This window comes from Lithobates pipiens, unplaced genomic scaffold (genome assembly GCF_037356315.1).
Source record: "Lithobates pipiens isolate NorthernLeopardFrog02 unplaced genomic scaffold, aLitPip1_a1.2 Scaffold_19, whole genome shotgun sequence".
Lineage (NCBI taxonomy): Eukaryota > Metazoa > Chordata > Amphibia > Anura > Ranidae > Lithobates > Lithobates pipiens.
In genome coordinates this window covers 224,882,489-224,910,216 of record NW_027507764.1, presented here as the reverse complement: position 1 = coordinate 224,910,216, position 27,728 = coordinate 224,882,489, and positions in this window count along the sequence as shown.

Sequence of the window (27,728 nt, the reverse complement as noted above, 5' to 3'; positions counted from 1 at the left end):
ACCTTGGGCCTGGGACTCGGGAGCAGGACAGATTCTTCAAGAACACATGGAGGATCTGAACAGGGGCACAGAGAGGAGTCAAAGAGGACAGCAGGAGCTAGTACTGCTGGGCAAGTCTTCAGGAGGGAACCACCAGTTTGCAGCTAGGAGGGCTGGTAAGTGACATGGGTAGTTGGGAGCAGGGCCGTTTTTAAGGCAGGGCAACAGGGGCAGCTGCCCTGGGCCCTGTCATTGTTGTGGGGCCCAAAGCAGCTGCCTCATACTTGCCAACTATGCCAGTTTAAATTTCCTTGTCTCTTGCTGTGTCCTGATATCTCAGTGTCAAGTGTTGCTACTAATGCTGCCCAGCTCTGCCCTATTGTTGTGTACAGATGACTCACCTGCAGACCCTGTGTTTACATGTAAATAACCAGCATTCATATGTAAATAGCTGGATAGATATGTAAATAAAGGCGGCATCCATATGTATAGCATGATCCCTGGAGTGAGGAGATGATGTGCTGTAACCCCTAGCAATGAATCAGTGAGCAGTATTACTGTACAGTAATCTCAACAAGCAGAAATCATGTGCTGTAACCTGTAGCAACTAATCAGTGAGCTGTAATGTGTGCTGTAACCTCTAGCAACCAGTCAGTGAGCGGTAATGATACACTGCAACCTCTGGCAACCAATCGCAATAGCTGCCTGATCTGATTTAATAAACTGATTTTGAGTCTAGCTGCTATTTATTGTATGTCTCAGAGCAGGTGGAGAGTAAAACTGCATGGGGGGTGGGGGCCCAAGAAAAGTTTTGCCCAGGGTCCAATCAATATTAAAGACGACCCTGGTTGGGAGGAAAGGCATGCCAGAGAGGACTGAAAGGAAACAGTCAGAGCTGGGTGTGGAGCCAGTGAGGATTGCAATGTCACAGGCAGTGAAGTCAGGCAGCTGCAGCCAAGAGGGCTGGCAGGGCCTGAAGAGGGCTTACTGGGAGCAGTAGTCCACTATAGGACAGATAGCACTAAAGACATCCTATATCGAATTCTTGCTACATTAAAGGGACTGCAAAAGGCAGTTGCTTAGGCCTGACTGAGTCAGGGTTGGGTCTAACCAGGTGGTAATTGTGCCTGGAGTAAGTGATGTACTGGAGAGAGAGAAACACTCTGTAAGCAAGCAATGTGCTGGAGGAGACTGGAGGAAGCCGAGTGTATATAGTTGTCCCAACTGATTGACACACAATCAACCAATTGCTTGTTCTACTGGGCATCCCATATATTCCTATCCCTATCCAAGTTCAAATCCCTCAATAAAAATACAAAACAATCACATGTACTGTTCATTGTGTCAAAAGTGACTGGTAAGTGAATGCCGAGCTGGCCAGGGTGACAGGTGGGCCACAACTTTCAGCAGTCCCTATGGGGGTACTGCTACATATGTACCGTATATACTCGAGTATAAGCCGAGATTTTCAGCCTCTTTTTTGAGGCTGAAAGTGCCCCCCTCGGCTTATACTCGAGTCATCGCTGTCTGCCCGCTCGATCAGCGTGTCGAGCAGACAGACAGCGGCCATTCTATCATTCAAAAGCCGCGCCTCCGGCTCCGCCTTCGCCTGTGATAGGCGGAACACTGAATTTCCCAGCAGCCTGTGTTCCGCCTATCACGGACATCGTATCATCCTCGTACTACGGACGAGGATGATACGATGTCCGTGATAGGCGGAACACAGGCTGCTGGGAAATTCAGTGTTCCGCCTATCACAGGCGAAGGCGGAGGCTTTTGAATTTTACAATGGCCGCCGAGGCGCCGACGAAGAGGGCACGGGACGGAGGCAAGGCAAGGCACGGCACGGGACGGGACGGAGGCAAGGCAAGGCACGACACGGGACGGAGGCAAGGCACGGCGGCACGGCGGCAAGGCACGGCACGGGACGGAGGCAAGGAGGCAAGGCACGGGACGGAGGCTCGGGACAAAGGCTCGGGACACAGGTAGGCTGGACACACACACACACACACACACACACACACACACACACACACACACACACACACACACACACACACACACACGGATGGATGGATGGATGGAGACACACACACACAGGGATGGATGGATGGAGACACACACACACAGGGATGGATGGATGGATGGATGGAGACACACACACACAGGGATGGATGGATGGATGGACACACACACACACAGGGATGGATGGACGGACACACAGGGATGGACGGACACACAGGGATGGACGGACACACACACAGGGATGGACAGGCATGTCTCACCCTCGGCTTATACACGAGTCAATAAGTTTGCCAGTTTTTTTGGGGGTAAATTGGGGGCCTCGGCTTATATTCGGGTCGGCCTATACTCGAGTATATACGGTATACAACTTAAATAAATCTGGCCTCTAATGCTATATGTTAAGTGCATACTGAACCTAAAATACTGTATGAAGGAGAGCTACTTCTGTATATTGTTGCACAAATCCTCATTTTTACTGTTAAAATACCTTTAAAAAAAATGGCAGCATGAGTTAATATTGTTGATTTTTATTGGTCTTGAAGAGCTTCTGAGCAGTTACTTAATGAGATTGTGGTTGCTTGATTAAAAATATGCTAATTTAGAAATAGATGTTATTTTTAGAGTGGTGAATACTTTCAAATTTGATGCTTAATTAAAAAATCTGAATTATTGAGATAACATTTTCTGGCAAGATTTTTATTCTTGGCATGAAAAACAGTCAATACAATTACACGCACAGAGACCAAAGGCAACAAAAAATGAAAGATAACAGTAACTTCTGATTTCTGTTATCTTATCAGTTAAATTAGACGTGTTCACTTAAAGCAAAGTATGCACAGTGCTTCAGTGTGGAATGCCTGTTTGGCATACACAAACTGGTACTGTAGCTAGCTAGCTAAGGGCGTTGAACTGAAATATTTTACTAAGAAGTTATGCAAATTGGAAATCAAGTTTTAAAACACAAAAGAATGGTGCACGAGAAACCTATATTTTATTTTAAGATACTGTAGTCATTTAACTTATTTTACTGTTAACATTTTGGTTGTGCTGTATAATGAGAGTTCTAAAGCCCATAAAATGACAGCATTTTATAATATTACTACTACCCATTTATTTGTGTAGCTTTCAGACCAAATAATTTCACTAGATTCAAACTGTGACTCCTACTCTTCAATAAAAACAAGTGTGCCACTTTTTTTGATTCTGCTTACTGACATACTGTAGCTTTGATTAAGGAAGGCAATAATGTGTTCAGTGCCTGCAAACTTTCTGCCCAGATCAAGCATTAGTTACTTACCTGTAAGAGCAGTAAGAAGCACGTAACTGTAAATATCTTTGTAAAATCTACAAAATTAGAACTTTAATGTAAACCTCACTAAAGTTAATGGAAAGGGAATCTCTAAAATCAGTTCTGCCCATTTTCAAAGCTAATAGGCATGGGATTGGTCAAAAAAAGTGCATGGGGAACTAGGCACCCCAGAGGGAGGGGGGAAGGTATGTACCAATACAAAAAAATGTTAACAATGTTCAGTGGGGATCATTTTTTTTAACATGCATAACTCCTTAAATGAAATGCTCATTGATGCCATAAATCTGTGTGTGAAATGTTGCACCTGTAATGCAACTGCACTAAAGCAAAAATGAAAGTTATATAAAAAATCCTGTTTGGCAGTTAATTACATTTCCCGAAACCCAGCCTGCTAAACAAAGTGGTCAAGGAGTCCTAGATTACCTTATTGACCACATATGGTACATGGGCATATATGATCTTTGTCATCTCAGCAAAAATGTTGATGGGGACAAGGTCCACATCAATGGTCCAGTGATTGTGTGGGTTTGAAGCGGAGGTAGTTTTTTTTTTTTCAACTTTAGTCAAACTTTATTAAACATTTCTTTTTTCCCCTTTCCCCCTTATTATATTTGTTATTTACATAATATATACTTATTAAAAATATAGAATAAAGGAATCAAGATTCACAATTTTCATTTTCTAACATGTATCAGTCTTGGAGATTGGCCCCCGCCCCCCGAGAAAATAAAAAAAATGCCGTTTTATATTCTTTATTTCCCGTTCTAGTTGTGCCCTCTATACAGGTTTCTTACTTTACAGTGGTGTGAAAAAGTGTTTGCCCCCTTCCTCATTTCCTGTTCCTTTGCATGTTTGTCACACTTAAGTGTTTCGGCAGGGCCGGTGCTACCACTAGGCGGATTAGGCAACCGCCTAGGGCGCACTGCCGCCTAGGGCGCACGGCTGCTGGCTATTTTACACTGTCCTCCACAGAGCCATGTCACGCAGCGCCCCCGCCCTGGCTCTCCGCTCTTATGTGTTTCCAGTCGAGTAATCCCCCCCTCTCTGCTCTTCTATCAGCCAATGAGTGTCACAGGTCCAGAAACCCCAGGGCGCTCTCTAATGTGTGAAGTTGGGGAGGTGTGGGCGGCCGGGCATTCATCGCTACATGGCCGTCAACAGCGAGGGGCTGGCAGAGAGCAGATAAGCCGGAGAGCCGGGGACTCGGGAGAAGAGCTCCACTGTGGCCCGCCTCCTCCGTGACATCGCCCCCCCTGACTCCGCCTCCCCCAGGAGGCAAGCGCGCGCAGTGTACCCCATGCTTTCAGAGCACGGACTGCTCCAAGTTCCTCTCTGAAGCTGGATGACAGGCTCACCGCTCACTGGGGGCACAGAGCTGTCAGAGGACAGGCAGGTGGCGCAGGCTGCAGCGGGAGCCGCTAGAATTGGACGGATTGAAGTAGGAGACTGGCATCATGGTATAGAAGGTACCTGCAGAGACTGGGACTACAGGAGCAGGGCTAGGGGTCTCTCATCTCCTTTCAACTCCTCCTCCCCCTCTCTCTCAGCCCCCTCCCTTCCCTCTCAGTCCTCCCCCTCTCTCTAAGCCCCTCCCCCTTCTTTCTCAGCCCCCTCTCTCTCTAAGCCCCCCTCGATCAGCCCCCCTCCCTTTTCTCTCAGCCCCCCTCGATCACCCCCCTCTCCTAGCCATCACTATACTCTCAGCCCCCCCTATCACCAAGCCCCCCTCTTTTCTCACCCACCAGTCTCTCTCAGCCATCCTCCCTCTATCAGCCCTCCCTATTCTCTCAGCCCCCCTCCCTTCTCTCTCAGCCCCCCTCGATCACCCCCCTCTCCTAGCCATCCCTATACTCTCAGCCCCCCCTCTCTCTAAGCCCCCCTCTTTTCTCACCCACCAGTCTCTCTCAGCCATCCTCCCTCTCTCAGCCCCCCTTGATCAGCCCCCTCCCTTCTCTCTCAGCCCCCCTCGATCACCCCCCCTCTCCTAGCCATCCCTATACTCTCAGCCCCCCTATCTCTAAGCCCCCCTCTTTTCTCACCCACCAGACTCTCTCAGCCATCCTCCATCTATCAGCCCTCCCTATTCTCTCAGCCCCCTCCCCTCTCAGCCCCCCTCCCTTCTCTCTCAGCCCCCCTCGATCACCCCCCCCTCCTAGCCATCCCTATACTCTCAGCCCCCCCCCCCTCTCTAAGCCCCCCTCTTTTCTCAGCCATCCTCCCTCTCTCTCAGCCATCCTCCCTCTCTCTCAGCCATCCTCCCTCTCTCTCAGCCATCCTCCCTCTCTCTCAGCCACCCCCCCTCGATCACCCCCCTCGATCACCCCCCTCGATCACCCCCCTCGATCACCCCCCTCTCCTAGCCATCCCTATACTCTCAGCCCCCTCTCTCTCTAAGCCCCCTCCCCTCTCAGCCCCCCTCCTTTCTCTCTCAGCCCCCCCTCGATCACCCCTCCTCTCCTAGCCATCCCTATACTCTCAGCCCCCCTCTCTCTAAGCCCCCCTCTTTGTGTAAAGTCACATGTGTTACAGTGGCAAAGGGGGTGGAGTCGGGAGCGGAGCCAAAGTGGGGGCGACAAAATTAGGTTTCGCCTGGGGTGTCAAAAATCCTTGCACCAGCCCTGTGTTTCGGAACATCAAACCAATTTAAACAATAGTCAAGGACAACACAAGTAAACACAAAATGCAATTTGTAAATGAAGGTGTTTATTATTAAAGGTGAAAAAAAATCCAAACCATCATGGCCCTGTGTGAAAAAGTGATTGCCCCCTTGTTAAAACATACTATAACTGTGGTTGTCCACACCTGAGTTCAATTTCTCTAGCCACACCCAGGCCTGATTATTGCCACACCTGTTCACAATCAAGGCATCACTTAAATAGGAGCTGCTTGACACAGTAAGGTCCACCAGAAGATCCTTAAAAGCTACACATCATGCCGAGACCCAAAGAAATTCAGGAACAATTGAGAAAGAAAGTAATTGAGATCTATCAGTCTGGAAAGGGTTATAAAGCCATTTCCAAAGCTTTGGGAATCCAGCGAACCACAGTGAGAGCCATTATCCACAAATGGCGAAGACATGGAACAGTGGTGAACCTTCCCAGGAGTGGCCGGCCGCCCAAAATTACCCCAAGAGCACAGCGACGACTCATCCAAGAGGTCACAAAAGACCCCACAACAACGTCCAAGGAACTGCAGGCCTCACTTGCCTCAGTTAAGGTCAGTGTTCATGCCTCCACCATCAGGAAAAGACTGGGCAAAAATGGCCTGCATGGCAGAGTTCCAAGGAGAAAACCACTGCTGAGCAAAAAGAACATCAAAGCTCCTCTCAATTTCTCCAAAACACATCTTGATGATCCCCAAGACTTTTGGGACAACATTCTGTGGACCGATGAGACAAAAGTGGAACTCTTTGGAAGGTGTGTGTCCAAGTATATCTGGCGTAGAAGGAACACTGCATTTCATAAAAAGAACATTATACCAACAGTAAAATATGGTGGTGGTAGTGTGATGGTCTGGGGCTGTTTTGCTGCTTCAGGACCTGGAAGACTTGCCGTGATAAAAGGAACTATGAATTCTGCTGTCTACCAAGAGATCCTGAAGGAGAATGTCCGACCATCTGTTCGTGTACTCAAGCTGAAACGAACTTGGGTTCTGCAGCAGGACAATGATCCTAAACACACCAGCAAGTCCACCACCGAATGGCTGAAGTAAAACAAAATGAAGACTTTGGAGTGGCCTAGCCAAAGTCCTGACCTGAATCCTATTGAGATGTTGTGGTATGACCTTAAAAAGGCTGTTCATGCTCGAAAACCCTCTAATGTAACTGAATTAGGACAATTCTGCAAAGATGAGTGGGCCAAAATTCCTCCAGGACGCTGTAAAAGCCTCATTGCACGTTATCGCAAACGCTTGGTTGCAGTTGTTGCTGCTAAGGGTGGCCCAACCAGTTATTAGGTTTAGGGGGCAATCACTTTTTCACACAGGGCCATGATGGTTTGTATTTTTTTTCACCTTTAATAATAAACACCTTCATTTACAAATTGCATTTTGTGTTTACTTGTGTTGTCCTTGACTATTGTTTAAATTGGTTTGATGTTCCGAAACACTTAAGTGTGACAAACATGCAAAGGAACAGGAAATGAGGAAGGGGGCAAACACTTTTTCACACCACTGTATATGCCTATCAAAAAAACCTTGTTTGTTCCTGTCTAGACTGGCAGGAACCAGACGACCAAATGAGTGTCACAGCATAGAATGTGAAGATAAATGGTAGATAAATGTATTTATAATTTACAAAATACACACACTATTCCACAACTAAATAACCTCCAGAGATACCGGTGTTGTATTGTCTTTGAATATAACAACATAAAATACAACATCACATAAAACACTAAATATACAACATAAAACAGAGCGTCCGGACGCCCCTGAAAATCTTTGTGCGGGTGTCCCCTCCGCGTCAAAATGACATACTAGTGTGAAGACATAAATATCCTAATTAGGCGGGGGCATCTGCACAGAGGTCCCCGGAAGACTGGAGCCTGTTGAGTATAGAAAGAGATAGGGGGGAAGGAAGAGAAGTGGGAGGAATATGTCGGCTGTGATAATGACTGATCTAATATACACTTTTGCTAGTTTTATTCCCATAAATACTGGCAACTATATTAATGATGACCATAATGTATATATTGATAGTAGTTTGCAGCGGATATATGGCGGAAGTATATGAGTGTATGAGAGTCCAATGTTGTGGTCACATGTATGTAGATACTCCAATATGATAGTATCACTACCCGGATACTAGTTCCAAGTTTACTGGATCATTATAGTATTAAACTGAATGTTGGGCCTGTATAATATCCATATAGCACGCCAGTATAGGCAATATGTGTAGTAAAAGATTGGTATACGATACCCACTCCGCAATACTTATTATATCCAGCGGGTTTTCCTGGGAAGGTAGTGTGTCCATTAATGTGGTCTCATACTTGGGTAGCAGTATAAATCTGTTTGCCGCTCACAAGCGCAAGATATATCCACCTTGATGTGTTCCGTTGGCCGTATAAGGATCCCCGTATTGGATGTTGCAGTCTCTCCAATGAGTCAGCCTGCTATCTCATCGCAGGCTTGCTTCTGGGATCCGGCAAAGAGTGGCGTCACGTGATGCGTGTGACGTCAACGCGTTTCGGAAACGAAGTTGCGTAGCTTCTTCTTTATATACTTGTGAGTGAGCTACATCTATTTAATACTTAAATTAATTGTGCTTTATGTGCGTTGTTTCATATGTCTCTTCTTCCTTATTTTCTTTTTCCCTTTTTTCCTTCCCCCTTCCCTTCTCCTCCCTTTCCTTCCTCCTTTTACCCCTTTTCACTATTCTTGTGTAATGTATTTATGTGTTTTGCAGAGAGAAAAAAAAAAACACCCTACCCCCTTAAGGGGCAAAAAAACTTGAAACACCGACTTCTGTAACAAGGGGGGCCTCCCTCCTTCACCGTCATACATCCTGTATTCCCACCATTTCCTTAATAATCTTTAAGGGAATAAAATGTAAAAAATAAAAAAAACACCAAAACTATATTGTGGTTCGTTCCTTGTTCATATCTTTGTGTCATATTTGTCTTTAGGATCTTATCTTAATTCTTTTTGGCGATGATTTCTAGTTCTATCTCCTGGGAATGATTTTCCCTTCCCATATTTTCTCAAATGTATCCTGTTTGTTTCTAATCCTGTGAACCCACCTTTCCACCTCTCTCATTTCATCCACCTCTCTTTTCCATTCTCCTAATGTTGGACTTGTAGCTTGTTTCCAATATCTCGGTATTAACCTCTTTGCTGCATTTAATAGGTGTGGAGTTACACTTTTTTTGTATGTTTTTATGGTGTCCATAGTCCCATGGAACAGGAAGTGTTCTGGTTTTAGCTCTATATGCTCCTTTGACATCTTCTTGATCCGTGGGGCTATATCCTCCCAGAATACCTTGATACTGGGACATGTCCACCAAATATGGAGGAAAGTTCCCTTTTCTTGCATCCTCTCCAGCAATGATTATCTGCCGGTGGATATATTTGTGCTAATCGTGCTGGAGTTCTGTACCATCTAGCTAGAAATTTGTACGACATTTATTGAATGGATGAGCTTATTGCCAAATAATGTGTTACTTCCATTAATGTCTTTATTTGTGACGTGTAAATGTGCAATTTAATTCCTTTTCCCATTCTTTGATGAAATAAGGGATTATATCTTTTTCCTCACTAAGGATCAGTTTTTACATTTGGGATAATAGGTGGTTGGGTCTGGATATCTTCAAACACATCTTCTCAAATGTAGGTAATGTAGTCTGAGGCCTTACTTGATGTTTTATCTTTTAAAAAAATAATTTCATTTGATTATATCTCCATCTTGCCATCTTCATACCTCCTTGTTGTGTCTCCAATTCCCCTTGGGTAATAAGGATGCCCTGCGGAGCGTACCTCAAGCACATTGTGTTCCCTCCTGATTCCCATGGACCCAGTGCTCCCTTCTCTTCTCTGGAGGGGAACCATGGATATCCTCCTAATGGGGCCAATGTGGATATTCCCGGTGCATATTTACCAGTATTATTTATTCTGTCCCAAACGGCAAGTGTATTCCAGGTTAGGGGCGATGCCCACTTAGATAATCCCCTGTCCTTACTTGATATCCATGGTGCTCCCGCTAGATCTCTCTCTGCCATGCTTTTTTCCATTGTCACCATTCTTTACAGTGAGAGCCGTGACACCAGTTCAGGATTCTCACCAGTGTCATTGCTCTATAATATCGCGCTATATCTGGTAGTCCGACCCCTCCCTTCTCTTTACTTCTACATAAGATTTTATATGCTATTCTTGCACTCCCATTTCTCCAAATGAAGGACAAGAATATTTTTCGTGCCTTTTTAAAGAAAGTCTGGGGAAGCGGGATGGGCACCGTATTCAGCACATACAGCAATCTGGGTATTATTTTCATTTTAAGGGTATTTACTCTCCCCAACAATGTTAACGTCTGATCCTTCCATCTCTGCAGGTCATCTGCTATTTTATCCAATAAGGGATTATAATTTTGTTTGTACAATAATTTCACATCCGCTGAGATATGTATTCCCAAATAAAACAGGGACCTCCTTTTCCATACAAACGGGTGATTATTTTGTATATATGTCTTTAATGGTGATGATAAATGGATAGGTAATACTTTGATTTCTCTATATTAATTTAAAAATGTGATAATTCTCCATATATCCTCACCTCCTGCATAATTTCTTTTATGTATTCTTGGGGATTCAATAGAAAAAACATTAGATCATCTGTGTATGCAGATACTTTATATTCTCTTTCTCCAATTCCTACTCCCTTTATCCCTTTATTTTTCCTTATTCTACATAGGAATGGTTCTAACACAAGTGCAAATAATATGGGGGACAATGGACAGCCCTGCCTTGTTCCGTTCCGTATCTCGAATCCTCCTGACAAGGTCCCATTCACTTTTACCCTTGCCTTTGGCTCTGCATATAATGCTGTCACCCACCCCATCATCCTTTCCCCCAGGCCTATTCCTCTTAACACTTCCATCATCCAGTTCACTTAATCAAAGGCCTTTTCGGCGTCCATTGATATCACTACTCTTGGGATCTTATTAGGTCCATTCTGTGTCCAATGCAGTATGTGTATGGCTCTAACTGTGTTATCCTTGGCTTCTCTACCTACCATGAACTCTGTCTGGTCAAGGTGTACTACCTGCATTATTTTATCTTGCAATCTTGTAGCTAATATTTTTGCTAGTAATTTAGTGTCTGAGTTTAGGAGGGAGATGGGTCTGTAATTTGCGCAACATCTTGGATCTTTCCCTACTTTTGGTATCACTGTCAAAAAGGCCAATAGTGCTTCTGGGGGTAGGGGGTTACTCTGTTATTTGATTGAAATATTTACACAATGGTATATCAATATATTTTTTATAATAGGTATTTGTTAAGCCACCCGGCCCCGGACTTTGCCCTCTCGGTAAGTTTTCTATAGCTTTCTTTATTTCTTCGGCCGTGATCTGTTCCTCCATCCTCTCTGCCACCTCTAATGGTAGAGGCAGTAGTGAGGATTCCTTGATATACTCTCTTAATTTTCTACTTGTTCCCCTCCTTCTGCTCCTACTGAGGTTGTTTTAATATTATAGAGGTTCCTATAAATAATTTCAAATTCCTTTGCTATTGATTTTGTATTTATTATCGATTTATTGTTCACTTCGATACTGTGAACGTGGGAAGATTCCTGTTGCTTTTTTAATTGATTGGCTAATAATTTGCCACATTTATTCCCGTTTTCATAGAATCTATGTGCAAAAAAATGTATATTTATCTTTACTTTTTCTATCCAGATATGTAATGAGCTCTCCTCTCAGCTTTTCAAGCTGTTTAGCTTCCTCACGGTCAAGACTATTCTTATGTTTAGTCTCTGACTTCCTTTTTCTTTTTTTTACTCGTGAACCATGAGCTATTAATTCACCCCTTATAACTACTTTATGGGCTTCCCATATCGTTTGTTCTGATACTTCTCCTGATAGGTTTTCCCAAAATAGTTTATCATTTTATTCTTTATGTCTTCCTCTATCTGCTCGTCATCCAGCAGTGACTCGTTTAATCGCTACGTCCACTCCCGTTGACTCCCAGACACCGGAAGAAACTTCATCACCACTGGTGCATGATCGGAGAACGTTATTGGTCCTATCTTCACCTCCCCTACATATTCCAAGTAGTACTGGTCCACCATAAGTAAATCAAGCCTTGAATATACTTTATGAGTCTTTGAATAATAGCTATAATCTTTCACCTCCTCATTGTTGGCTCGCCAACAGTCCTCTAGGTGGGCTGTTTTTTCACTTGTTTCAGTGCTTTAAATGAGATTACTGTTTTCTCAGATGTATCTAATTTGGGGTCCATAATTATATTAAAATCCCCCCCCCAAAACTACACATCCCTCCTTAAATTTATCCAACTTCACCAAGGTTTTCACTAGAAAATCTGCCGTATCATTATTTGGTGCATATATGGTGGCAAACGTATAGCAGAATCCATACAATGTTCCCTATATAAATAAGAACCTTCCCTCCGGATCCGTTTGTACCGCCATGACACTCACGGGGCATGTTTTCCCAAATGCTATAGATATCCCCCTTGCTCTTGCTACTGGAGAGTATGTATGGTACCATTGGTTATATGGTAATGCTAAAGTGCGTTTCCTGTAAGTAGAGTATATCTTCTGCCTGGTGATGCACTTCCTGCCATAGACAGCCCCTCTTTTGAGGTGAGCTCAGGCTTCTCACATTATATGTCATAATTTTCATGAAGTTATCCATCCCCTGTTTTTTTCATTTTTTCCTTATTAACCACTACAATACAGGGCACTTTCGCCCCCTTCCTTCCCAGCCCAATTCTTTCAGCACTCTCGCACTTTCTCGCACTTTCAATGACAATTGCACGGTTATGCTACACTGTACCCAAGTGAAATTTTTATCATTTTGTTCACACAAATAGAGCTTTATTTTGGTGGTATTTATTCATGACTGCGATATAAGCGCAAAAAGAGAAATTTGGAAAAAAAAACTATATTTTCTTCTTTCTATTTCAAAAGAAATGAATTTTGTCATAAATTTAAGCCAACATGTGATACATGTCTTTGGTAAAAAAAAATCCGTTACGTGTATAATAATAATTGGTTTGTGTGATCATGGACATATGTACGCATATGATCATGTACAGTTGTGTGCAGGTGATCACAGATATATGTGTGCAGATAATCATTGGGACATGTGATTTTAGTGGGACATATGTGGGGGACATGTGTTTTTATTATTTGGGGACATGTCATTTTATTATTTGGGGACATGTGTGTTTTGGGGACATGTGTGGGGACATTTGTGTTTTGTACTAGACGTGATCAGTGAGTAAAAACGCTGTAAAAATAGCAGCATTGGTCTGCTCTCCACTCCTCAGCAACGACTTCTGTGTGAGGAGTGGAGAGCCGATTGCCTAGCAACCAGCTGTTTGTTTACATCACATGACGGCTGTGATTGGACACGGCTGTCATGTGATCAGGAGGGCCAATCACAGAGCCCTCCTGCTGATCTGAGATGCGCAGTGTCCCGTGAAACAAGTGCATCAGGATTGTGCAGCTCGTGTCCCCCTCCTTCTGAAGGACGTTCCTGATGTTACTTAAGGTGTACCTTCTACCAGAGGGGTTAACCCTTGTGGGCATCCCATGCCCACCCTTCCACCTCCCTCCCATCTGCCTCCTGCAAATTAACCAATCCCTCATCAGGGCCTCCCTATTTGTACTAAATGAGTCCCTTTCCCTCCTTACTCCCTCTTCTTTCTTCCCTTTCATCCCGGACCAATCTTCCTAATTTCTCTCATGGAGCTACTACCTTTACTATAATATACCTTCTAATTATTATCAGTGAATCAATAAATATACCTTTACCACCAAGGGGGAGGGGGTAGAAGTAGGGGTACAATAACAGAAGGGGGAAAAAAACATATTACCTTCCCCTATGCATCAATATATTCTCCTCCCCTCCCTCTCCCTCTTCCACTGTCTCCCCCTCAGTGATTCTGACAAAAAACATGAACCAGACCGAGACAGAAGTACAATTAAATCACACTTGTTTATTAATAAAAAATAAAAAGGTAAATAGAGTCAGCGTAGTCAAAGCATAGCCAGATTCCAGTAACCGGATCGAGAAGTCAGCCAGGCCAGAAGTCAGGGATCCAAGTGTAGCAACAGCAAGCAGGATAAGGAGCCAAAAGGGATGTCAGCAAGCCAGTCTTTAAACAGAACACAGGAGATGGTTTCTTGTGATGTGACCAAGGCGATGGCAGAGATGAAGTGAGCTGGACAGCTTTAAGTAGGCAGGTCAGACGAGTAGGATCAGGAACAGCTGAGTGACTGTGGCGAGAGATGAGAGCTGGCAATTAGCCGACAGATGAGCAGCCAGCCCAGAGAAGGAAGGGCTAAGCCAGCCCTGACAGATTCATAACACACATCTTGACAAGAAACATCTTCCTTTCCTTTCTCTCCCCCCTCCCTCCTCTCCACTCCCCCCCCCCCATCAAGTCCTCTCTGTGACTTGGGTCCACCGCTCAGGACGTTGTATTACAGTCTTTATATCATTTGGATGAGACAGATGAGAGCTGGCAATTAGCCGACAGCTAAACAGCCAGCCCAGAAAAGGAAGGGCTAAGCCAGCCCTGACAGTACCCCCTCCTCAATGACCCCTCTTCCTCGGAGGACCACCTTGAGGGGAAAACGTCTATGGGACTCACGGAGGAGGACATGGGCATGTAGGTCCGAGGATGAAACCCAGGGGCGTTCCTCCGGACATTACCCCTGCCAATTCACCAGGTACTGTATGCGCCCACGGAACCTACGGGAGTCAACAATAGATTGTACCTCATGGTTCTCAACCTGAATAGGCCGAGGACGTGGCACCGAGGTGGTAAATCGGTTGCAGACCAACGGTTTCAATAAGGAGACATGAAACACATTAGAGATGCACATACTAGGAGGAAGGTCCAACGCGTAAGCCACTGGGTTAATCCTGCGAAGGATACAGAAAGGCCCAATAAACCCAGGTGCAATCTTCAGTGAGGGAACACGAAGTCGGAGGTTGTGAGATGACAGCCAGACCCTGTCCCCAACCTGGTAGGAAGGTGCAGGCAGGCGTTTGCGATCAGCAAGGAGTCTATACCTATCATTAGTATGACGCAAAGCCTCCTGGACTTGTACCCAAGTGGAACAAAGACCACGGAGATGCTCCTCTAACACAGGAATACCCTGCGGAACAAACGAGTCAGGCAACATGGAAGGTTGAAAACCATAATTCGCCATAAATAGAAACAATCTGGAGGCAGAATTCAAGGCACTGCTGTGAGCAAACTCTGCCCATGGTAATAGGTCTGACCAGTTGTTATGGTGGTCAGAAATATAGCAACGTAGGAATTTCTCCAAGGACTGATAGGTCCACTCTGTGGCCCCATTAGACTGTGGGTGATACGCAGAAGAGAAAGCAAGCTGGATTCCCAACTGTGCACAAAAGGCTCGCCAGAACCGGGAGACAAACTGACTGCCCCTGTCCGAGACAATCACCTTGGACAGCCCATGTAAGCAAAAGATCTCCCGAGCAAAAATGGAAGCCAGTTCCTCAGAAGTAGGCAACTTCTTAAGTGGAATACAATGACACATCTTTGAGAACCGGTCAACCACCATAAGGATTACAGTGTTGCCTTCAGAGTTTGGCAACTCCACAATGAAATCCATTGACAGGTGGGTCCAGGGCCTCTCTCCATTTATTATGGGTTGTAGGAGGCCCACTGGAAGGTGTCGTGGAGTCTTACTCTGAGCACACACGGAACAGGCAGCTACGAAGGCAGTAACATCAGCCCATAGACTAGGCCACCAGAACTGTTGGAAAATGGCCCAAATGAGTTGATTCCTCCCAGGATGGCCAGCTGCCTTGGGAGAATGGTAAGTCTGGAGCACGGCAGTACGGAGACTCTCTGGGACAAAGCAGCGGTCACAAGGTTTCTCAGGAGGAGCATGGACCCGAGCAGCAAGAATTTTGGCACCCAAAGGAGAAGTAAGACTGGTGCGAACCGTAGCCAAGATACGATCAGGAGGAATCACAGGAACCGGTTCCAACTCCGACTTGGAAGTGGAGGAAAATTGTCGTGACAAGGCCTTAGCCCTTACATTCTAAGTACCGGGTAAGAATGAGACAATGTAATTAAAACTCAACAATAAAAGAGCCCATCGCGCCCTTCTGGGAGAGAGGCACTTAGCCTCAGACAAGAATGTAAGATTCTTATGGTCAGTAAGAATAAGAACCGACACAGTGGTACCTTCAAGGAGATGTCTCCATTCTTTCACGCCTAAAATGATCGCCAACAGCTCTCTGTCACCAATCTCATAATTGCACTCAGCAGGTGAAAATTTGTTGGAAAAGTAGCCACATGAATGCATAGCGCTCTCAGAGTTAGGACCTTGAGACAGAAGGGCGCCAACTCCAGTCTCAGAAGCATCAACTTCTAGGATAAATGGCAATGTAGGATCAGGATGTGCCAACATAGGAGCAGAAACAAAGGCAGCCTTGAGAGTCTCAAAGGCCTTAATGGACTCCGGAGACCAACTCTGTGGGTTACCATCCTTTCTGGTCATATCAGTCAGGGGCTTGACCAGAGATGAGAAGTTACGAATAAACTTCGGATAGTAGTTGGCAAAACACAGGAAATGCTGCAGATGACGCAAGCCTATGGGTCAAGGCCACTGTAGGACTGACGAAAGTTTCTTTGGGTCCATCGAAAAACCAGCAACGGAAATGGCATAGCCCAGGAATGTAACCTGTTCACGATGGAATGTGCACTTCTCCAGTTTACAATAGAGATTGTTCTCTCTTAGTTTCTGAAGCACATGACAGACATCTGTGTGGTGGCTCTCCAGGGACTTGGAAAATATGAGGATATCATCGAGATAAACCACCACACATAACTGCAAAAAATCTCGGAGGACATCGTTAATAAATTCCTGGAAAACTGTCGGGGCGTTACAAAGGCCAAAAGGCATTACCAGGTACTCATAATGGCCTGTTCTGGTATTAAACGTAGTTTTCCACTCGTCGCCCTCCTTAATGCGCATGAGATTGTATGCCCCTCTCAAGTCAAGCTTTGTGAAAACTGTTGCTCCCTTGAGACGGTCAAATAACTCCGTGATCAAAGGAATCGGGTAGGCATTCTTAATCGTGACACAATTGAGACCCCTATAATCTATACAAGGTCTCAGTTCACCGCTCTTCGTCTTCACAAAGAAGAAACCAGCACCAGCAGGAGACGAGGATTTGCGGATGAAACCTCGAGAAAATGCGTCTGCAACATACTCCTCCATGGCCTTATCCTCCAAGACCGACAAAGGGTAAACTCAGCCATGAGGAGGTTTGGCACCAGGCTGAAGGTCAATTGCGCAATCATAAGGCCGGTGTGGAGGCAAACTATCGGCTTGACCTTTGTCAAAGACATCGCTGAAATCGCGGTAGTCCTCCGGCAGGGAGGAGAGTGAAGAGGTGCACAGGACTTTGGATACCTTCAGGAAGCATGTCTCACTGCATTGTGGTGACCAGGAGAGAACCTCAGCACGGAGCCAATCAAAAGAGGGGTTGTGCCTCTGTAACCAAGGATAACCAATAACCAGTGGAAACCTGGGTGAGGAAATAACTTGGAATTGGATTATCTCATGGTGAAGAGCTCCCAAGGCCATGAACAATGGAACCGTCTCATGAGTCACATGGGCAGGCTGTAAAGGTCTCCTGTCAAGAGCCTCAATGGCAAGTGGAGTGTCATGCAGCTGCAGCGGAATCGAGTACTGTTAAACAAATGCAGCATCAATGAACAGGCCTGCAGCCCCAGAGTCAATTAGAGCCTGTATCTCGATGGACGACTCAGCCCAAGAAAGGATGACCGAAACCAGGGGCTTATCCTTTTGGATAACTGGGGACAAAACAACGCCAGCTAAGGTCTGTCCATGACAGGACCTCAAGGCTCGAGCATTCCCTGGATGGGTAGGACAAGACTTCAAAAAGTGACCTGCCTGACCACAATAAAGGCACAATCTCTCCCTCGTTCTAAAGGCTCTCTCATCCGCAGAGAGATGTGTGAAGCCCAAGTGCATGGGTTCATCTTCACTTACCGACTCGGTACCAGGAGGCATGGGAGGTGAGGGACTGCAAAGCTTGGAGGCAAACGTACAGGAGGCTTCCGCAAGCGCTCCTTCAAAGAAGATCTTTCTCTGAGTCTGGAGTCAATGAGGATGGCAAACGAGATCAAGCTCTCCAGCTCAGTGGGTATATCTCGGGCTGCTATCTCATCCTTGATGGAATCCGAGAGACCATGAGAAAAAGCAGCCATGAGGGCCTCATTGTTCCAAGCAACCTCTGCTGCCAGAGTACGGAATTCAATGGCGTAGTCAGCAACAGTTCTCGTACTCTGATGGACGTGAGGCACTTGGCAGCAGAAGCGGAGCATGCGGGAACATCAAATACCCTTTTAAAGGAGGCCACAAACTCAGGGTAACTCAAGACAACAGGTTTTTGCATCTCCCATAGGGGTTTGCCCAGGCCAAGGCTCTCTCAGAAAGCAAAGATATCACAAAACCTACTTTGCTTCTGTCCATGGGAAACACCTGGGGCAGCATTTCAAAGTAAATCTCAACCTGGTTGAGAAACCCTCTGCATTGAACTGGATCACCCCCAAATTGCTGGGGAAGCGGAGCGGAACCAGACATACCTCTTATAGAGGTAATACTCGAGGCAGGTGCCTGCGCAGAGATTGGCGCAGCAGCAGGTACGGCCTGCAACTCAGGTTGTACCGGAGGAGCCACAGTGGGGGATTCCAGGTGAGCCGTGCAACTCAGGAGCATTTGTAATGCTATGGCAAACTGATCCATGAGGTGATCTTGCTCATCCAATCTGGAAAAAATATTACCGACAAGTGGATTGTCTGTATCTCCTGAATTCATGGCCTTCGTCTACTGACAGAAACCATGGACCAGACCGAGACAGAAGTACAATTAAATCACACTTTTTATTAATAAAAAATAAAAAGGTAAATAGATTAAGCGTAGTCAAAGCATAGCCAGAGTCCAGTAACCGGATCGAGTAGTCAGCCAGTCCAGAGTTCATTAACCAGATCGAGTAATCAGCCAGGCCAGACGTCAGGGATCCAAGTGTAGCAACAGCAAGCAGGATAAGGAGCCAGAAGGGATGTCAGCAAGCCAGTCTTTAAACAGAACCACAGGAGATGGTTTCTTGTGTTTCTTGTGATGTGACCAAGACGAAAGCAGAGATGAAGTGAGCTGGACAGCTTTAAGTAGGCAGGTCAGACGAGTAGGATCAGGAACAGCTGGGTGACTGTGGAGAGAGATGAGAGCTGGCAATTAGCCGACAGCTGAGCAGCCAGCCCAGAGAAGGAAGGGCTAAGCCAGCCCTGACAGATTCATAACACAAATCTTGACAAGAAACATCTTCCTTTCCTTACTCTCCCCCCTCCCTCCTCCCCACTTCCCGCCCCCATCAAGTCCTCTCTGTGACTTGGGTCCACCGCTCAGGACGTTGTATTACAGTCTTTATATCATTTGGTATCCAGTCTACAAAGTCAATTGGGGGAAGGTCCAGTATCTCCACAAACATTTTCAAATCATCTTTTGTCCAAAGCACTGCCGTTTTCCCATTTCTTGATGCTATTATGGAGAAAGGAAAGCCCCATTGATACCGAATCTCCGCTTTCCTCAGTGCTTCCAATAATGGACGCACCATTCTGTGTTGTATTAAAGTCCTGCGTCATATGTCAGGGAACAAAGCAATCTCTCCCCCTTCAAATTAAATCTCTGGCATATATCGGGCCTTCCTCATTATAGTCTCCTTCATGGCGTAGTTGTGAATTTTACAGATAACATCCCTTGGCCTTTCTTTATTCTGTTTTATAAAAGGGTTGATACCATGGACGCTATCTATTTCTATTTCTACTGGTTCCGGACTATTTGAGCCTATTATTTGTGAAACATTTCCCATCTCTGTCCCAATCTCCACACTCTCCTAAGTATGTGCAGTGTATTCCCTATTAAGTTCGGTTGATCTTGTAGCCAGAGATATAGCTGGCGTTGTTCTGTCCTTTTTTTGGTCCTTCCCCAATATTCCTCTCTCGGTGCACATTATCTTGGTGCTCCCTGGGACCTCTCTCCTTTGGTCTATTAAGGGGGTATCTGTTACAATTCGGGCTCCCAAGGCCTCTGTATTTTCTTTGGGGGGGAGTGGGTGGGGGGGGGCAACGGGGAGCTTCCCCGCCTGTTTGCCAATTGGCTTTCTCCATCCTGGGGAGATGCTAATATATCCAATTCCTGATCTGAGGGTGTATCTCCCAGCTCAGGAAACCCCTTTCTGCTTTTCCTGATGCCTCCCCCCCAAAGGTTCCCCTGTACCTTTAGGGGTCAGCGAGGTACCCCTCCACTCCTGTACCACAGGCTGCGTCTGATGTCCGCTCCTGTTACCTCTGCTTCGCTCCTCTCCTCCACCACCCGGCAGCTGCTTACCTCTGCCGCCCGTCAGCGGGCTCCGGTTTTGTGGGCTGTATGCCTGCAATGTGGGGGAGCCGTGTCCTGATTCCCCCTGTATTCCTCCAGCTTCCAGAGTTCTATAAGGCTGCAGCATCGCTCCTACTCCATCCCCCCTTTGCGGTGTCATGTACGGTCTCAGCCCTCCCATTGCGCTCCGGCTTCCTCCTCCCGCTGGTTGCAGAGTGGCCCATCTACGTGTGGTCATCTCCTCCCAGCTGCCAATCATACCTCCATCCTCTGTCCTCCTTCCTCTCTGCACTCTTCCCCCTCCCCTTACTTTGTGCTCTGCGTGTGGCTGGAGCATGCTGGTGCTGGCCTTGGATGTGTCCGATCAGCGCATTGAATGCTTCAGATGCTGCTCTCTCTCTCCTGGTCCGGGTATGAGGGAGCTCACGTCTTACATGTCCACTCCTCCCATCCGCACCTCCCTTGTCTTGAAGGGGAGGTAGTCATCAGAATCTATAAGTCCCTTTTAAAATAAGGGGGTCCCAGATATCTGCTCCCCAACATAAATGAGAAAGGGTAACATAATACTTATTCTCCAAAATATTGAAATAGCAAATGAACACAAACACACACTATGATAAAGTTCTTTATCAACATAAAAAAACACACAAAAAAGTCCCATGGTGTAAATCCATCAACAGTCTCGTTTTCAGCAATGAAAATTCAGCTTGAATCACAATAAACTTTCCTGACAACCTGTCAAGACAAACACGATAACCCACACATGATGATTCTCTCTCAGTTGACTCTTGACGCTACTGAATGTCAACAAGATGTCATTGATCAAATATGGTATTGACCCTATTTGTTCAGTGGCGTCACCTAGGATACCCACTGACTTTTTTACAATTTGGAACAAACCAGTAGGCAGTGAGATCCTTGGTTGTTAAGATGCTGGCAGACACCAGCATTCTAATAACTTAAATGCGCTGTGCCGGCACTTGTATTCAAGCACACAATGAAGTTTGCACTAAATGAATGTGCTGCAACATGAGGTTTGGGTGGGCAAACATGACCAAATCTGAACTTTTAAGTTACCTAGCCTATAAACCTTTAAAGTGATTGTAAAGGCTTGTTTAAAAAAAAAAAAAAAATAACAAACATGTTATACTTACCTGCTCTATGCAGTTGGTTTTGCACAGAACACGGATCCTCCTCTTCTCGGGTCCTTCTTTGCTGCGCCCTCCTTTGAGTGCCCCTCAGCTAGTAGCTTGCTACAGGGGGGAAACTAAGCTGAGTCTCAGCTCCGTGTATCCAATCAGACACGGTGCCAGACTTGGCTCCGCCCCTCTCTCCTCTGATTGGCTGACTGACTTGGATTGACATTGACCGGAGCCAATGGCGCCACTGCTTTGTCTCAACCAATCAGGAAGAGTGTCCTGGATGGCTGAGGGGATCGTGGACATCGCTGGAGAGAGAAGGCGCTCAGGTAGGCAATAAGGGGGTTGCTAGGGGGGCTGCTACACACAGAAGATTTTTTATCTTAAGATAAAAAACCTTCTGCTTTTACAACTCCTTTAACAACAAGAGTTTTGGGCGAGCCCTGCATTACCCTGAACTTGAATCTCATTCCAATTCATGAGCAACCAACTTATATAAACTGTGCTACCAGGAGAAACATAGAGAGTTATATATTTAGGCTCTCATCATTTTTGGAGAAAAATCTGCCCCATCAAGGACAGCCTATTAGTAAATCAGCATGTCAAGAGATAATTATATATATAGTACATAAGTAAAGTATTTATAAAAAAGTATTATTGAATTCACGAAGGAAACGTGTCATTAAATTACATGTATACATAAATTGTAACACAAGGCAAGTAAAAAATTTGAAAATTATTATAAATAAAATAATTTTGTACCTAATAAATTGAACAAAACTGGTTACGTTTATTAGGTAACAAAAGGGGGAGTTTAGGAACTTTCAATGAGGTATGTGATAAGACCTAATAAATTAAGTCAATGTAAAGAACATTTATTGAAAAGCAGTAAGTAAAACGGGTACATACATAGGTAAAAAAACATGACATTGACATATTGAGGACCATGGTACATAAAAAGTAAAAACCATCACATGGCACATTTGCATGGTATAATAAAAAACATAAAAACTCCGTTTATAAATGGCCCCCTATAACCAGAGTGGAGGTGGGATGTTAAAAGGTGCACTGAATGACAGCAGCATGTATACCATATTAGTGGGCATGGTGTATCTATGTTGGCCATATCCATTTACTAGGTGAAGGTGTTTTTTTTTATTTATAAATTTACCACTTACAGTAAACAGAAAAGGATAGAAAGGGTCTCTTTTGAAGCACCAACTAGCAAGATTGTGGATGGGCTATTAAAGGAGAAGTCCAGCCTGAACTCATTTGGCTGGGCTTCTCCTATGGGCTGAAGTCCACTCTCTGCTGCATCACAGGAATCAGTCCAGGCACCGCGTCATCACAACAATAAAGTCTGGACTGATACCCATCTCAGCCTCTCAGTGAGCCGCTGAGAGCCCGAGACGGCCGGTCCCCGCCCCTCCACAGCTCAGCGCCCCAGTGAGCGTGGAGGGAGCAGAGCAGAGAGGTGCTGATTGTTTCTTAGGCCATGGAGATGATTGGAGCCATTCTGGTCTCCGATCAGCTCTATGGTCAGCTGGCAGAACCCCTGGCTGGATTCTCGGGTTCCCTGTTGGGACAGGAGAGTCTGAGAAAACCATGGAAGACGGTGGGAGGGGGGACATTCCTTCCCACTGCTTGTAAAAGCAGTCTAAAGGCTAATTAGTTGCTAGAATTGCTTTTTACATGAAAGCCGGCCGCTGACTGAAAAGAATGATACCAAGTTGATAGCTAAACCTGCAGGCATCATTCTGGTATAACCACTCAAAAGCCAGCAACATACCAGTACGTTGCTGGTCCTTGTTGGGCATATATTGTAATTTTTTTTATGCAGCCTGTGGGCTGAACGAAAAAAAGAGATTGATCGGTGGGTATGCCCACCATAAAATACCACCCTTCATCCACACACGTCTAACGATGAGCATACATGCAGCATTTTTTTAACTGTGGTGGTGAAAACACCTCCTACAGTGCTGGAGTCACCTATTTTTTGTATATAGTGAGAGCAAACGCTGCTGTTGTCAAGATAAATAAATCAGTGCTGCAGTCGAATGGTGTACTAGAAAAGCAAACAATGGTAATGATAAAACATTAACTCAATAAAACAACTTGATTTTTTATCTGTGCATAAAAAATATATGCCAAAACATGGGTGTAATCTACCCCTAATCTTAGGAGAAAATAGTCCCCCCCCCTGCCCCCATGCTTGTGCATATATGCTCTTTTTTTTAACTGTGGTGGTGAAATCACCTCCTACAGCATTGGAGTCATGGCTTTACGTATCATGGGAGAAAATGCTGTTGATGCAGCTGAATGGCGTACCTGCTAAGCAAATGATGGTTAACAATAAAACAAAGTAACATTACAGTATAACAGTAAGACATACCATACCTGCAAAGCAAATACAATTGTCACGTACCTGGTGGAGATTGAGCTGTAGAGAGGGCTTCTTTTGTACTTCCTCTCCAATGCCCCTGGTAGAGATGACAGGGAGTGAAGGAAACAGAGTGGCAGGAGGGCCGATGTAGCAGGTGGATCTGGCTGGGCATTGGCAGTAACCCGATGGCTGTAGAGAACAGGAACTCCGCGTCACTGGATCAGCAGGCGGAAGCGTGGTTGGAACATCAGCCAGGGGGTCATCAACAGCCAGACAGACCAGGTACCAGAATGTGAGGCAGAAGCTAAGACAGGATACAAGCCGGGTTCGGTACATAGTCGGGCAGTGACTCAGGCAGCGAGGTACAGAAGCATGAAGCAGGAGCAAGGTCAAACACAAGCCAGGGTCACAGATAGGCAGGTGGAAATCCAAGGGAAGATTCAGGTGAAGCCGGGTCAAACACAGGAAAACTGGAACAGATCAAAAACACAGGTAAACAGGGACAAGATGAAAGACCACTCAGCAATGTGCGTGTGTTATTGCTCTGTTTAAATAGGCTGACTGGTTCCAGTACGTGCACGCGTGCATGCACGTGGGACTGCTTACGTCCACGCATGCGCCAGTACATGTTATTCTTTGCGCACACACTTGTGTGCCCGAGCCTGTGTGCCTATCAACCGGACTTCTCTTACAACAATAGAACATAGTAAAAATAAAACATTACAGTTCTAAAATACAGTAACAATATAGAGAGAGAACAATAGATATAGAACAATAGAGAGAGAACAATAGAGCAGACAATAGAGACTAAACATAAGAGAGAGAATAATAGATGAAAGAAGGAAAAAAAAACAACAACTATTTTTGGCTTTTTTATTTGTAATTTTTTTGTCTTTTTGTGTGTTTGTTTTTTTTGCACTTTTATATAAACTGTAAATGTTCCGGATTAGGGTCTCTCAAATTGTGATGGCCATCTCATCTTTTGAGACCCTGTGTAAGTGTGCCTAGTACTGTGCAATGTTGTACCCTACACTAATACTCCAGTAGTGTGTGGTAGCATTCGAAACAGTCACCAATGCAAAGACCAGGTTGGTCAGGACAGGAAGGACAATAAAAGTGAGTGTCACGCCTATATCTGCGCTTTCTACAGCCATGACATCTACTTTGGTGATTTTTTTTTGGTAAGGGTTCCAGAGAGGACATGCAGAAAATGTCTATCATGCAGCCGGCTCACTGCATTTGGATTGGAAAGTTGGGCCATAGCACTGTTTGGAAACAGAAGGGCTGTGATGATCTCTTCCTGGAATTTAAGGAAGATTTTTATAGCACACAAGAATTCAGCAGAGCCCATTGGAATAAGTATTCAGACGCTTTTTTATACCAGCATCTGGCCTTAGGGGCAATTAGGTACAGTGCCAACAACTGGTCATTGAGGTCCACCCCTCCCATATTAAGGTTATATTTGTGGACACAGAGGGGTTTCTCCACACTAGTCACCGTAGAAATTTGTATCATCGTGTCTGCATGAAGGGAGGACAGAACAAATACATTCGTATTATCCCTCCACTTCACAGTGAGAAAATTATTATGGGAATCTACAAGCCGCTGGGGTAAGCCCTGGCGATGTGATCGCATTGTACCAATTCCATGATCAAACAAGTGACATACAAGTGGTACCCCTTCCCGAATAAGGGTGACACCAAGTCCCACACAATCTTACCAGCGCTCCCTATGTAGTCTGGGCAGTTCTCTGGCTCTACATAACTATCTCTTCCCTCGTAAACCATAAAACTATATGTATAGCCTTTTGCCCTGTCACAGAGCTTTATACATCTTGCCCCATATCTGGCATGCTTGTTAGGAAGATACTTTTTGAATGACAAGCGGCCAGAAAACTTAATCAAGGACTCATCAACACAGACAACATGATCAGGAGTAAACAAGGCTGCAAACTGCTGATTGAAGTTGTTTATGAGGGGCCGAATTTTGTAGAGCCAATCGCATTCAGGGTCACCCTGAGGACGACAGAGTTCATTGTCATTTAAATGCATGAACTGCAAGATCTGTTCATATTGTGTCCTGGTCATGGAGGCAGAGAACACGGGCATATGGTGAATTGGGTCATTGGACCAATATGACCGCAAATCACTTTTTTTAGTTATGCCCATGAGGAGCGCTAGGCCCAGGAAGGTGTTAAATTCGGAGACTGTAATAGGTTTCCAGTCTCTGGCAAGGGTCAACTGGGGATTAACAGTGACGAATTGATCAGCATACAAATTCTATAGAAATCTTCAGTGAAAAACAGCGAATAAAAATCAAGTGACGTAAAATCAACTGTTTCCACCTGAATTCCGGGTTGTCCAGTGAATGGAAGTATAGGTGCTGCAGAAGTGGTGGGCTCCCAATTCGGATTGACAGATGCAACAGGGAGGGCACCATTAACTCGACGGGCCTGTCTTTGTCTTCTTGGTGGCTGCGGCCCGGGACACTACTTGTGCTAGCCACCTCACCAGCTTGAACTGCACTTATGGAACTCGCCACATCACCACGTGATACTGCAGTGTTGGATATACGACCAGGATGTACTAGGCCGCTGGTGCTTGCCAGTTCACCAGAAGGAAGAGTGGCACTAGTTCTAGCTCTCTGCTCCATACAAGAGCCCTGTGGTTTTTGCACTTAACAACAGCAGAAGAACGGGTTTGGGTACGCCTGACCTTGGCAGGGATCACTACTCTGTCGCCATAGCTATCTGTCATGGTGGCACTGCTGTCTACGGGTTCATATTCTGAGCCTGAATCTGACAAATGGTTGAGCTCCTCTTCACTCTTATCTGTCAAGCTCAGAAACATTTAGGCCTCTTCACTAGTGTACCTTCGATTGGACATTTTGGCCTCTAAATTTACTGGTACACTAGTGAGACTCAAAAAAAGAGCACCTGATTGTCAGTGACTGCTTCCAACATTACCAAAAAAACTGTTATGCCACGTACACACGATCAGACTATCCGGCGGACTTAGTCTGGAGGACAAACCGCCGGAAAGTCCACGGACTTTCAGAACGAGCGGACCTGCCCACACATAAGCGACTTTTCCGGCGGACTAGGTCCGCCGGACTATGGCGGGAGTCCGCCGGACTTTTGAAATGAACGGACTTGCCCACACACAGAGAACAGTCCGTTCATTTTGAATGCGGCTCCAGGTAGACGGGACTAGCGAAGGAAGTCAATGTCGCCGCCTTCAGCGACAAAACAGCAGGAGATAGTGGAGGAGTCCGGCGAGAAGACCCCCCAAGACAGAAGAAGACCCCCGAAGCTGTGCAATAAATTATTTTAAAACCTTGTGTTGTGTTTTATTTACATTTTTTTCACCAGTTGAATGGGTAGGGGTATATAGATTGACACGTCGCTGGCATGGTCACCTGATATGGACTTAAAGGGGAAGCCCTACGCTGAAAAAAACGGCGTGGAGTCCCCCTAAGGTCCATATAAGACCCTTATCCGAGCATGCATCCCAGCCGGTCAGGAAAGGGGGTGGGGTGAGCGAGTGCCCCCCCTCCTAAGCCGTACCAGGCTGCGTGCCTCAACATGGGGGGTGCTTTGGGGAAGGGGGGCCCTGCGGCCCCCCACCCCAAACCACCTTGTCCCCATGTTGATGAGGACAATGGCCTCTTCCCACCAAACCCTGGTGGTTGGTTGTCCGGGTCTGCAGGCAGGGGGCTTATCGGAATCCGGGAGCCCCCTTTAATAAGGGGGGCCCCAGATAAC